Here is a 14,656-nt window from a genome sequence, read left to right on the forward strand (position 1 = left end):
GTCTTTCAGATTGCAATGAATATTGAGAAGGTTTCCAAGTATGGGATGATTAGAAGGCTTAAGCCCAAGAATAAAGCTTCATATGCAACTGAAAGGGGCAGCTCAAAGGTTAGCAGTGGTATTCCAAGCAATGACCAATTTGATGTCCCAAACTTTATTTCAACTAAAAATAATGTTAGTGGCCTTGCAAATGTTATTCATGAACCAATTAATGATGGAATGTACATGAGTGAATCAGATGTATTTCAAAATCCAATTACTTCTAATGTACCTATTCGAGATCGTGGATATGAATAGGCATTTAATATGCAAATGCCTGAAAGAATCATTCCAAGTGAACATCAGCTTGTTGTCCCTAATCAAATAGAATTCATTGATACAAATTAGATTGATTCTCAAAACTTTTATCAACAATATATAGATGCACTTGACTCTATAGCACGTCTTTAGGCTTTGATTGACCAGAAAACAAGGAGGGTTTTAAACAATGAAGACATTATATTAGTAGAGATTTGAGGATAGCCTCATATTGACTATGATGCAAGTGAAATATTCAAGGGTATTAGAATTCATGAGATAATGCAGTCGCTTGGGTATGAAAATCAATTAAGTGAAGATCATTATGTGTGTACCAAATTTCAAAGTCTTGTCAAGAGTAATTATAATACCATGGATCCTCCTTGTGTGCCTTCATCTCGTGATGTGAATTAGGTTCCTTATTGTCCTAATATGCACAATAGCCTTTATGAATCAGATTTAGATTCATTTGCAACACCAGAATATGCAAGTGACTTGTATGATGCTCATGATGAGTGTAATGGTGTTGATTCTCACCATATTGTCCCTATTTGTGAAGACAAACATACTACTCATCACTTAGTTGTTCAAACTAATTTGAGTGAGATAGAAATAGATTCATTCATTATACACAAATATGATATTGATATAAAAGTGTTTAACAATTCTTTTTCATCAATGGTTAGTCTAAATGAGCATTGTGTTGATCATGTCGATCAAGAATCCATGACAATATCCATGGAATGTTTTAGTGATCTTGAGGAGTCTTCAAACCTTGAAGTTTCAGATTTTCATGAGGAAAAGCCATTTAATCAAATAGAGAGTGTTTCTAAATTTGGACGTTTCATTGAAAGTTTCAATGCCATAGAAAATGATGAAAATCATGAGTCTGAAGATGTAAATATTTTTTATGATATGGAAATGTTGTTTGAATATGTGGAAACTAATGCCATTGATGATAGAGTTTTTTGTGTGGACATCAATGATAAATTACTTTCAAATGTATATGAACCTACATTAGAGTACTTTCACGAAGAGATGATTGAAGAGTTGGACAAGAAATCTGATTGTATGATGAAATCGGAGCTAGATGTGTTTATGTTTGATGTGAATGTTGATAACATAAGCATGGATTATGGTATAAATTTAATGATCATATGGAGTTGCCTCTTGATAAAATATAATGCAATGATTTTGATCAAGTTTTTTGTAGTGCAACAACTCAAGTCAAGAAGATTACCATGATGATGATGATGATGCTTGTAATGAGCTACTTTTTTATTTGTTTGAGCCATCCAATAAATTTGTTTATGTGGAGATAAATGAAGGTTCGGAGTGTGGATCAGATTGTTTATTTATTCCAAAGATGTATTTATTTCTACAAGAATGGGACAATAAGGATGTTGATGCCTTGTGTCTAGAAGATACTGAAAGGAATGAACATGTTGAAAAATTTGAATGTTTTGATGTATGTCCTTACCTACATATGAAGATGCAATCTTACAATGAATCAACATATGAGTATTTTTTTTAATACATCTGAGGGTTCATTGTGTGGTTTACAATCTAACGATCATGAAAGTTCCATGAGTTGTGTGAAAGATTGTCATGAAATTAGATTTGATGATACCAACTACATGGTAAAGAATGAGTGTTTCAATTTTTCATTCCAGCTGGATGATTTTTTTATAAAGCATGACGGTGGTATTGGTGATAAAGGATACCACATTAAATATGAATATGCACTGTATTATGGGTATGAAAAATGAATCTCAGATTGTGATATATTTCAGTATGTGCATAATTTTTTGACACCAATAAGTGTTAAGTGTGTTGCCAATGAAGAGTATGGTGAAAGGATGGATAGTGTTAGTTGTAGTATGTATGATTAGATGCATTTCAGTGATTTTTTTAGATTGGTCATATTGTTACATGATGAGAATCAAATTTATGACAGGGGTAAGTATTGGATTTTCATTTTTGTTGGCTCGGGGCCACCACGTGAGGTTTCAATCTAAATTTCAAAACATAGCATTCAATGAATAAGAAACCCAATGAATAAGGTATTTGGTTTGCACACCAGAGATCTGAATTTTGTTATGTCTGCAAGGGGAAGGTATCCCCAAGAAAGAGCCACTATTGGGACCTTCAAAATTTTGCAAAATTTGAAGGGACCATGAGGAGAAAATTGGTTGCAGCACTCAGAAATACTCCTACAAATTCTTTCTAAGTAGCCCACTTTGGAGATGAATATCTTGACATCCTTTAATTGTCTTAAGGAATCACCTTGGGGTCATGTTCACATGTTATTGGTGAGTGTCCATGACCATTTTCAACCTCCCATGATCAAATTTGATGTGTTTTTGGGGAACCTTGGGGGTTCAAAGTAGGTTTGTTGATTTCACACTATCAAATCTTCCAGAGTAGATATTTTTAGAATGTGGCATTTTGCTACTAGTAGGTTTTCAAGTCAAGATAATAATTCCCAGAAATTGTATACATTTCAATGATCCCCCATGTCAATTTCTAGAGCCCTGTGAATCCATTTTCTATTTTATCAAGGTCAAATGTAAATGCAATTTATCCAGGTTTGTTATCAAAACATTGTTAAAACTACCAAAGTGACCCAACAACTTGATTTTTATTTCATGACCTAATGACCTGCAGAGAATTTTTTAGTGGCGAATCTTCGCCAATTGGTGAATTCCACGCGAATAGTGAGGGGCAAAATCATGGTCAAATCGCCCAGAATTTCGGGGTTAATGGCACACTATAGAATCTGGCTTCGCCATTGACCACACACCGTCAACGTGCATGCCTATAATATTCGCCTAGAATCACTCAGACGTGGGTATTAGATCACCTCCGCTATTCGCCAGCAATAGTAAAACGACCACGTACCCATGACCTAATTTGCCAATGGTGAATTAAATGTTCATTGCACGCGTCAGCCAAATTCGCCAATATCAATTAAAACATTATAAGCATTCGAGGACCCATTTCGCCCCGCTTAAATTAAATGTTCATTGCACGCCCGCGCAATTCGCCAAAAATGCAATCATGGATTGTTATAAATACACTCTTTCTTACAATTTGTTCGTGTCTGATTAGTAAATTGGGAGCTCTCGAGTCTCGATTCGCATTCCACAAATTGAGTTGGAAAGTCGAAGTTCATTGTAGGGCAGAGGGCCAGAGTTACAATCCTGCAACACAGGCCCAGGCATTCTTGATTCCTGATTCAGAGAATTGAGAAGGCATAAAGGTGAGTAATCATTTATTCATACTTGATAGTATTATTTTTAACTTTTAATTCATAGTGAGAGGTCAAGACACAAGATGTCATAGTCAGACATGGGTGAGACTCCTCGGGGTGGCGAAGGGATTGAGATGTCACACAAGGGTGAGACTGAGACTCCTCAGGGTGGTGAAGGGATTGGGATGTTAGACAAGGGTAAGACTCCCCAGGGTGGTGAAACTAAAGGGATTGGGAGGCCATCAAAACACCCAAAACTTAAACTTAAAGATAGTACCATAAATTCTTTTTTTGGAATTGCCAAAGTTTCTGGTCCATCAACTTCTGTAGTTGCAAAACCCATTCACAGTAGCTCACCACCACCACAAGGTGGGATTGTCATTGAGTTAAATGCATCAAATGAGGATGACAATACCGACACGGTAGAAGATGTTCTAAGGGATACACACAATGAGATAATTCACTCAGATGCAAATGCTAGTACTGAAGATGATGTTGGTAGGAAGAAAAGAAAAAGGAAAGTAAAACTGGGGCGAGAGTGGGAGATGACAAGGAGTTTTAAGATTGATTGGGTAGCAATGTACCCATTCATTGAACCAGTCCCAAACAATGATGAACAACCAATAGAATGCAGGTGTAAGATTTGTAGCTGGAAAACTAAAAGAGAGAAGAAGATGCAGCTAAAGCTTGACACCATAGAAAAGCATACTGGTAGGGTTTATGAAAAACAGATCATAGACGGAAAGGAAACATGAGTAGTAAGATGGAAATCAAAGGAAGAATGTCTTCATGTTAAGTATGCCATGGAATATGAAGAGCATAACCACAAAATGACACTGATTCGTAATAGTGGATTTGGAAATACAATCAAGGCTGGGCTTGAACATGCAGTGAAAGATGCAAACCTGGCAAAGACTGTTTAGATGAGTGTTGTTTTTCATATTATGTCAAGAGGGCGTCCTATGAAAGATTTCCTAGAATTTAGTAATTTATTATCTTTTTTGAATGTTCCTCACTATCTTATGTCACATTGGTCAATAAACGTTGGATGGGAAATGGCAAACTGTCTCGCTAAGGTGGAAAAGCAAAATTTACAAGAGAGTGTAAAAGAGTCAAATTTCATTTCATTATCCAGAGATGAATTTACTACAGTAGATAACACTGCTTGGGTTTGTATGCATGTGTATACTGTAAAAGAACACGTCTATCGAGCTCATCTACTCTGTGTTCATAAAATGAGGGGCAATTCAACAACAGAAAATTTATATTTGGAAGTTAAGAAAGCTTTGAATGAAATTACTGGTATGGATGACTTGACAATTGCCAAGAATTTGGTGTGTGTTGGAGCCGATGGAGCTGCAGTAATGCAAGGTCAAAGGACCGGTCTTTGTGCAAGATTACAAACTAGTATTACACCATACATGGTTGGCATTCACTACATGGCCCATCAAATTAATTTAGCATATAGAATTGCAAGCAATTTCCCTACAATGTCAAAAGTTGAAGATCTGGTCCACGAGCTCCACTCATACTTCTGCCGAAGTCCTAAACATTTTGCAGAATTTCAGATTTTTGCTGAGGGAGTAACAGGAGGAAACAAGCTTCTCAGGGATGTTGAGACCAGATGGATCTCCTTGCATGGACCAGCGGAACGAATTCTAACAAAATATCAATCCTTGATCAGACTAATGTATGAGCAACGCCTCACAGTAGACAAAGCTCCTGATCTCTTACATAAGTTAAGTGATATAGAGACTCTGTTAACTTTAGCTAGTCTTCTCCCCATGTTGGATTCAATGAACAAACTTGTTAAGAAATCCCAAGACAAAACTATGTATATCAATGAGTATAGCACTCTACGTAAAATGACATGCTTGAGCCTGGATGGTCTATATTCAGATCTAACAGGGCAAAGCCCAATTTTTTTTAGGTGGCAGATAATTACAGATTTGAATCATGCTAAAAAAAATTACATTTCAATACAAAAAATGAGTTATGTGTCTTTGTAAATGGATTTCAGATACCAATGCACCAATCTAAGACGGGCAAGCGAGGCAAAGCACTACCAGTTAAAAAGGAAGATTTTGACAAAATTGTTAAATTTGTTAGTGATAATTTGAAGTCTATTGCATATGAACTTTCAATTGAGATTCATGAAAGATTCCCTCAAGAAGAAATACTTGAAGCCATGGGTTGTGTGTATCCTCAATTTTGGCATTCAATTGGAGATAATCCAAAGGATGCAAAGATGTTTCATAAAAAACTAGAGGAATTGATATTGACATTTTCAAAAGATGCATATTGCAATGGACAGCCAATAGAAGGAATTTTAAATTCAGATCATCTTAGAAAATAATGTAAACAGTTTGCATTGGTTATGAAACAACAGTTGGTTAACTTGGAGAATCCATTTGAACCTGGATCAATCACAAGGCTTTGGAAAAGGATAGATCAAAGTGAAGCATTGCGTATTGCAATACCAGAATATTTGAAACTTGTTGATTTATGTCAAACAATGATATTGGGGTCGGTGGAAGATGAGAGAGTTTTCAGTGCATTAGGGCTTTTGAAATCAAAGATCATAAACAAATTAGACAAGAATGTGGAAACTTGCTTGAGGTTGTTTGTAACCCAGTATAATGTTAGAGATTTTCTATATGATAGGGCACTGGCAATCTAGAATTCCATGCGTGAAAGACGAGGGGTGTGCAACACTTTAAAAGCTGGTGGTGCTACTGCTAGTGCTAGTGCTGAGACAAATGAATATGATGGATTGCAAACTTAGAGTCAGCATGAAGACGAAGACATTTTTGAATACCCGACTCAGAATGAAGATGAATCTGTTAGTACTAGTCAATTTCAGAATCTTGAGTCCATTTGGGATATAGAATAATAGAAGCCTCGGACAGTCGGACTGAGTCACTGAAGTGAATTAGTAGTTTTTCTTCTGCAGCTAAAATGAGCCAGGTGACGAGTGGTACTGGAGGTTCCAAGCCCAAGCCCAAGGCCATGACAAGTGGAGCAGGAGGACCTCGAGGTTCCAAGGCTAGTGCCACTGAGGAAATGATGGTTAAGAAATACAAAGAAGAATTTGTAGATTTGATGCCAGGGACTTCCGTTGCTTTGAATACAAATCATTTGGCATGGAGAGATTTATGGAGCCAATGCAAAAACCCTACCACGCTTAATATGATTGGTTCTGCTCTGTTTCGTTATTTCTGGAAAAACAGGGTTAAGGGTGTCCCGATGTCAAACCCTTGGGATTTAAATATGGCAAAGTTAATTGTGCCAGATGTGTATGTTAATGTGGATTTGATCAAAGAGTTGGCCAAACGCTATTGCCCAATATCTACGGTAATCAAAAGAAAGAACCAGTCTACCCTAGTTTTAATTAACAGAGCTAGCTTTGTTGAAGCTTTCCAGATTATTGGTGTTGCATGTACAGATATAGATTTGGAGCAGATTGCAGAGGATTATGACAAATACAAAGGTGTTATCAAGAAGCATGCAATGCCCAGATACATGCCTAGGGTGAATAGGAAGCCGATTATAATTCCAGATTGTATCAAACCACCATTTGACATGACACCTTTCCACCATTATATGCATTGTACAATCTATGGATTATGCAGAGTGTTGGGTTTTGATGGAGATTCAATAGTGTCAGTTGAATTACTGATTATGGCCATGGACATTCAACACCCAGATGTTAACAAAGATTACAATTATGTGGGCTCTGTGGTTGAACACATTCATAATGCTCTAATTGAAATTCAGAGTGGTGGTGCACCCAGCCCTACATTCAAGCATTATTCATTGCTGATGCATTTAATCTTGTTCTATAATGTTGAGTTCATGGATAAAGAATTGGAGATTTTCAAAGAATAATTGGGTGTCTTAATGCCAATACAAAGATGGACCCAGGTTTGGGACAGTAGTTCTCCCCATTCTTCTTTCCTTTTCTTTGAAAATTGGATGTTTCGCCAATTATGGAAATGCTAGGAATAAATAGGGAACGATTGTCAATTAATGTTAGGAGAGTTTTGAGACCTTACCAGTATGTTCCAAACTGACCTATTTCACATAACTGGGGGGGCATTTATGTTTTTGATAACTTTACTGTGATCAGAGTCTATGGGTGTCCTCAACCTCCCCATATTTTACAAAAATTTGTTCCAATTAGAATTGTTTTTATGGAGTTTATCTGGCAATTGACCCTAGTTGAAAAAGAATACCTTGACAAACACAGGAAGGTTTCTCTTCTTCCTAGGCTTTGGGTTGCGTCTGATTTTACCATTGGTAAGAGTTCCTTTGATGAAGTAAACAATTTCCTTAAACAAAATAGGTTGGTTAATGCTGTGTCTAGATTATGTGACCCTGAACAATTTATTAAACTTGCATTGCCAAAAATGACACCTTGGGCCAACATAAAGGACCATGAACCATTGGATGATGAAGATGTGGTTTGAAATTTGTTGAGAAAAGATGAAGTATAAGAAAGGAGAAGAAAATGGAAAAATTTGATGAGAGTTGAAGCAGAATTGAAGGCTGCTGGCCCTAGTTTCTCAGGTTTTTGCCCTGATAGCCCGTACCTGGAGAGGATTAACAAAATGCCGAGTTTATATGAAACTTTGATGGAACAAATGCCTCAAATTCTAGAAGTGGCTGCTCAGCAACAAGACCCCCAAGATGGACATTCTTCACATGGAAAGAGGCCACTTAGTGTGTATGTTGATGATGTAGAGAGTGTGGATGAAGTTCAATCTACCCGAGTGCCAGCTGCAAAAAAACAAAAAACCACTGAGGTCGGTACAATTGTGAGGAGAGACCCTGCTAGAGCAATTGTTATAGAACAAGGACACTACTTTCATCAAATAAGGACACATCTCAGAGAAGCAGGGCAGAATGAAGAATGGGGAGAAACAAACAAAGCCCTTGCTCAAGGCTTTGATGAGCGTGTGATGTTGTCAAATGAGTTCATGAAAGATGATGACTTTATTAAGTCGGATGAATTTAAAAAAATTTTGACAAGGTTGAAACAAAATCAATTAAAACAAAATCTGATCATAGAGGAAGCAAATGAAGAAAAGAAAGAGGAGATCATCAAGGCACTGCAGGAATATGATCCTGACAGGGAGGAAATATCTGTGGAACAAGCAAGACAATTGATAGAGTACTAGTATGATTATGATGCCTGATTGGGATATCCAGTCTATTTTTATTATTGATCAGATTAGGAAGCAAGAGGACCCAATGTTTAAAACTGAATTTGAAATTGGAGATGTAATAAGAGGATCGGGATTTAATCCTAAGTCAAAGACACTTGTTGCTTGGTCTTTGGCCCCTTCCATTCAAAAGCCCCACCTTCTAAATATCCAAGTAGAAAAGAAAGCTGACAGAATGATCTAGAACTTGCAGAACGTAACTGACACGGAGATTGCCTCATTTTTTACTCAAGTTTCTTTCATGAATTTATCAAAAACAGAGGATTTGTCAAGAAGATACACAGAAACATATACCCAATTGATTGCATTGTCTAAAAAATATGAAGAGACACTGATGAAGAAGGGCGCTCTGGAGGAAGAGTTAGTGGAGTTGAAAGAAAAAAATTGCAAATGAGCCCCCTCCAATACAAATTACAGAACAAGTACAACAAATACCAGCTGATGTGACAGCAAAAATGGAGGAATACACAGGGAAATTTGAAAAGCTTGAAAAGGAAAAAAATGTCAAGGCTATCTCTATTGTGTCAGGAATTCGGAAACACGGGATTAATGTATTGAAAGAAAAATTGATGGTAGTGCATGATTTGCACATTTCTTTGAAAGAGGCAAGCAAAACATCCTCTGAGGTTGTCGCTTTTCTTGGACCTTTGTTCAATGTTTGGTCAGGAAGAAGCAGATTAATGGATAAGCTAGATACTGCAATGATGTATAGTGACGAGTTCCCTCCCAAGATTAGTGACACTATAGACATGGTGGAGGTAATGAATGTAGCTTATGCATTTTTCACAAGGATGTGCTTATAAATGAAAAATTGCAGACATTTGGGGAAGGTTATAGTAAATTGGTGCCTTCAATTTATGGTAGTAATGGAGATTTGAAATCAGTTTCTGATTGGACCAGCGAATTTGATTTGATTCTGGAGCAAGAAGAAATAATCAAGCATGTAAATGAACAGGTTGATGCTGATTTCCTTAATGGTCTGCTTGATTCAATGTTCAAGGTTGAGGTTGACCATGCAAAGTTTATTGTTGAGTCCAGGGCAGTTATAGATGCCAGATGGACAGATTCAGTTGCAAAGTTGGAAGAGGTAAAGGAATCTAGTTGGCCAACAGACAAAGAGGTGGACAGGTGGAAAGCCATGCTAAAGCCAAAGAAGAAATCTTAGGTTGAGGTTGCTACCCAAGATTCCTCACAGTAATCCTAAGCTTGTTGAATCCTCGGGTTGAGGTTGCCACTTTTATTGATCAATGATGTTGAACTTGAAAACTCTTATATAGTTATAATAGCTCAACTGTTCAAGAATTTGATAAGTGCATAGTTGAATAGCATTGTGAATTTACTTTCTGATATCATTATGAATATAATATCAATATCATTTGCAGTTTGAGATCTTCACATAATTGTCTTTGTGTTGAATTTATGTTTTCACTGTGAATTGAATGGTCATGGGTTTTTCAGTTTACATATGAATCTAGGTTGTGTATGTAATGGCATTATTCATAATTTCATTCGGCATTCCTATTTATCTGCAAATGAATCTTATTGAAGTTTATTATCAGGTTGTCTTTGAATTGTAAGTGACTGTATGCCCTAGGATAAGGAACTGGTCTGTTGTCTTGATGTTTTACTAATTATGTTGTATTCATATCTATTGTGGTGTTTAATACTTTCATTCTTAATACTCTTATGATTTTATATGCTATGGATGTTTATGTAATATATATGGAGGTGTTCTATGACTATGTCTATAAATTTATAATCCAACCACCAATTACAATGAGGTGAATCCTTAATATGATTCCAGACTAACAGAAATTTTGCATTCCTAGGCATAATAGGATTAGGAAGCATTAAATGAAAAATTACATACACCATAACAATGCAACAAATGAAAAAAGTTAAATCTCATGATTTTGATCATTTGAAAGAGATAGAATTATACACAAAATAAATTTATATATAACTCCTTCAAGAACCTACACAAAGCTTGACACTAAATGCTTTTCATTTGCTCTATGTGATCAATAAAATAGTAGAATGAAATATTCATTGAAACTATGATAGAATTATACACAAAATAAATTTATATATAACTCCTTCAAGAACCTGCACAAAGCTTGACACTAAATGCTTTTCATTTGCTCTGTAAATGACTATACAGTATACAAGTTGCTCCCTTTACCTAGAGTCTAGAATCACTACTGGAACCAAAAAAGGAACCCCAATGACTATACAACTTGCAAAAATGCTTGAGCCATGCTATTATCACCCTAATGCCTTCGGATGGAATGTGAGATGTTACGTTCTGTCCAATAGATCATTTCCAAATAGAGGAGGAATCCTTCATGCCCAGGAACAGAGACAATGGAAAGAGGAGCTCGAACCTTCATGCCCACGATCAGGGAAAGTGGAAACAGGAGCTTTAGGGTAAATGTAATATGTTGGGGAGGGGTTGCAGCTTCCATGTCGTCACAAAGATGACTGGCTACCACTCCCCACCAAAACAAATCCTTCTTTCATTCCTCTGCGGGCTCCTTCTTCAAACCCCTTGCCATCCTATGGCAGAGTAGAAGCAGAGGATGTGCCATGCTTGGCCTTTCTTGACAAGAAAAGGCTTTCACACCCCCTCTGGCAATCCTTCTCACTTTCACAACCCCTCTGACAATAAACAAACCCACACAAAAGAAAACAAAAAAACACCCATCCGGTATCATAGAGAACACAACAACTCCATGCACGATCCTGCTCAAACATCATCTTCCTTTCTGAGGAAAAAACCACTCTCAGAAAATGAAAAAGGTTTCTTTTCTGAGTTTCTCTTCTACCAATTAAGTCACCACTCCATTGTATTTATAAAATTTTCACACTTCATTTGGTGATGCTCATTCACGTGAAAAATCATCATTTTGGTGTTTTTCAACATGACTGTAGACTCTAGAAGTCATGCCTATCAAATCCACTGCATCCTGCTAAGGCTCATCTATTGTGAATGATTTTGTTCGGATTTTATTCCTCCTTGATTGGACAAATTTTGCTTCAGAATCCCTGACAACAAGCAACCTGAGCTCTTATTTCTCAGAGAAATCCGTGATCTCCCATCTCTAACTCAGAAGCTATCAAATCCTTTTATGCCTCTGAAACCGTCATCCTCGCTTGTCTAATCAACCTCGACTCAAGAGAAACCTTCAAACTAGTCCCTCAGGAACGAGTCAGCATCCAAGCCTTAAAAATTTTAGGTTGCGAGCTAGCGACCAAATAGTTTGTGGTTAAGTTTTATGGTTATCACCAACTCACGAGGTAAAATGTCTGAAGACGTGATCAAGCCATGAGCTAGTGACAAGTTGGTTTGGGTTTACATCGCGAGGTCTCTATCTTTTTGGGTGTTAGCGTTTTTGTTACCGAGTTGGAGATTGTTAGTGAAATTGCTTTGGTCGCGAGGTCTCGAGTTGGTCTAATGTCATACATTATAGCCGCGAGAGTTAGTGAGTAACTCATTTCATACAGTTGTCGCTAGCTCTCATGTTTGTTTAATGTTAGAATTTTTAGGTCACGAGCTAGCGACAAAACAGTTTGTGGTTAGGTTTAATGGTTATCGCCAGCTCGCGAAGTTAAATGTCTGAAGACTTGATCAAGCCGCGAGCTTGCGAGTGAAGTGCTAGCGGTTAAGAGATAAATAGTTTTATGTTGGCGAGTACGCGACAAGGGTTACAGTTACCACTATCTCCAAGTCGCTACAGTGACGAGGACTTAACATTTGTGGTCGAGAATTGGCGAGTGCTAGTTCAGTTTCCCTCAGTCGCTAGATCTCAAGGTTACGAAGGCTTAGCATTTTCAGCTTGCGAGTTGGAGATAGAGAGAGTCGTAAGGGCTTGTCGCTAGGTCACGAGATTTTCTAATGTGTAGTCTTCCAGGCAGAGAGTTGACAACTGTGTGCCACGTGTTTTAATGACTTAAAGTTAATATCTTGAAATCGCCAATATATTTTTTTTATGGTTTGAAAATAGCTTGAAATCACCAATATTTTATTTTTATGGTTTGAAAATAGGTTGAAATCGTGAATATTTTTTTTTAATGGTTTGAAAATAGGTTGAAATCGCCAATGCAAATATTTTTCTGGTTTTAAAAACATTACAATTCGCCCATGCAAATATTTTTTGGGTTTTCAAAACATTACAATTCGCCAGGATTTTTCACAAACTTTGAGCGATCATGGCTAATTCGCCAATGGAGATTATTATTTTTCTCCGTAAACCGCAAAAATTTGCCAGTAAAATTAAAATTTTCCTCGGAATTATACAACTTTCGCCAGGTTTTTATACCTTGTCCAAGGGAGGGGTTTCTTAAAGTTTTCCCTAATGACCTGCATGTCAAAAGCATTGGTTCCTATGATTCTTCATATTCATATGCTCCCGAGCCTGGTTGCAGATCCCCATCTCTTTTTTTGGTATTTTTTTGAATTCAAAACCAAACTAACTGTGCAGAGGTTTAAAATTAGCCTGTTCCACAAATTTTTAGAGGAGGCATCTTTTGCTATTAATATTTTGTATATCTAATGGAATTACAAAAAATCCCTTGACACACATACTCACTATACATTGATGAATCTTTCCACCCAATGGCGGCTTCCTAGAGTAAGATTTGATATTTTTTCAAAGCAGTGACTCGGCAAGGTTTAGATAGGTTTCAAAATGTGCAATTTCAAATATGCTTGAGTAGGCAAATTTAGGCATTGAATTTTTTTGCCTTGGGTATCACCATGTGCACCCATTCAACATATTTGATTCTTTGTATAACATTTAACATGTGTGCTAGATTTTAGAACCTAGGGATAGGGTTTGATCAATTTTCGAAAGCATTTCTAGAGGCTACCTGGGTTGTGTTGGTCATAGAGCAAAGATGTCAAACGTCAACTTTAAATGACAACCCGTTTAATCTTTTGGGTCCAAAAAGTGTGTAATGATGATTCCATAATATTTTTAGGTCCAGGTGTTCATTAATGAAATTTTTTTAAGTTGGGCCCACAAAGGGACCCGACTTGCTTTTATATCTTCACCATGTTATTACTGAGTTGGTTTCATGGAGTCAATTATTTAAGTCAATTGTGATTTAAATAACGATAATGTAGTTTATGTACAAAGTTAAAATTGCATTTCAAGATGTAATTAAATAAGTGATGGAGCCCACATGAACCTTGCAAAATAGAGGAGTGAATAATGAATTGCAAGATAAAATTATTCGTTAGAGATTTGAGCCCCTGCAACTCTGCATATAAAATAGAAAATTTCAAAAGCATGTGTGAGTGTGTAGGCTATACCTCGCACCCCTGCAAAGAAATTAGGGCAAAGGAGAATATAGCACAGGGATGCGGGAGGCCTCTCAAATCACCATGCAAAAGGGAAAACATATCAAGGTTCGTAGTATTTTGGGCTAGATGACTCAAGATTCACAAGTGTAGGGATGTGTAAAGCATTGAAAATGGTGCGTAGTTGTTGCACAAAGGAGAGGATATACTTTTTATGAAAGATATTCATAGTAGGTCTGTGTTGGGTGCCAATAAAATAGGAATCCAGTCTCTTTGTGTGTTGGTTTAGTAGCAATATCCATCAAATGAAATCAGCTTGGTGGAACACGCATTAAGAATGCAGTGAAAATATTGTCAAAAGCTAGTGTAAATGGGATTACTTTGAGCTATGATGGAGTATGTTTCTGAAAAATAATGAAATTCCTTAATCATTCCTCGAATGTGATAAAATTCTTTCAAATCAATCATTTGTGTTATTCATTGAATAGTTATGGTATTTATGTGCATATTTTCTATACACTTTTTGGTATACACTTTTTGGTGCGGGGGTCTATGATTCAACAAAAAAATGCAATGTCT

The sequence above is a fragment of the Cryptomeria japonica genome, chromosome 8 (assembly GCF_030272615.1).
Source record: "Cryptomeria japonica chromosome 8, Sugi_1.0, whole genome shotgun sequence".
NCBI classification, from domain to species: domain Eukaryota; kingdom Viridiplantae; phylum Streptophyta; class Pinopsida; order Cupressales; family Cupressaceae; genus Cryptomeria; species Cryptomeria japonica.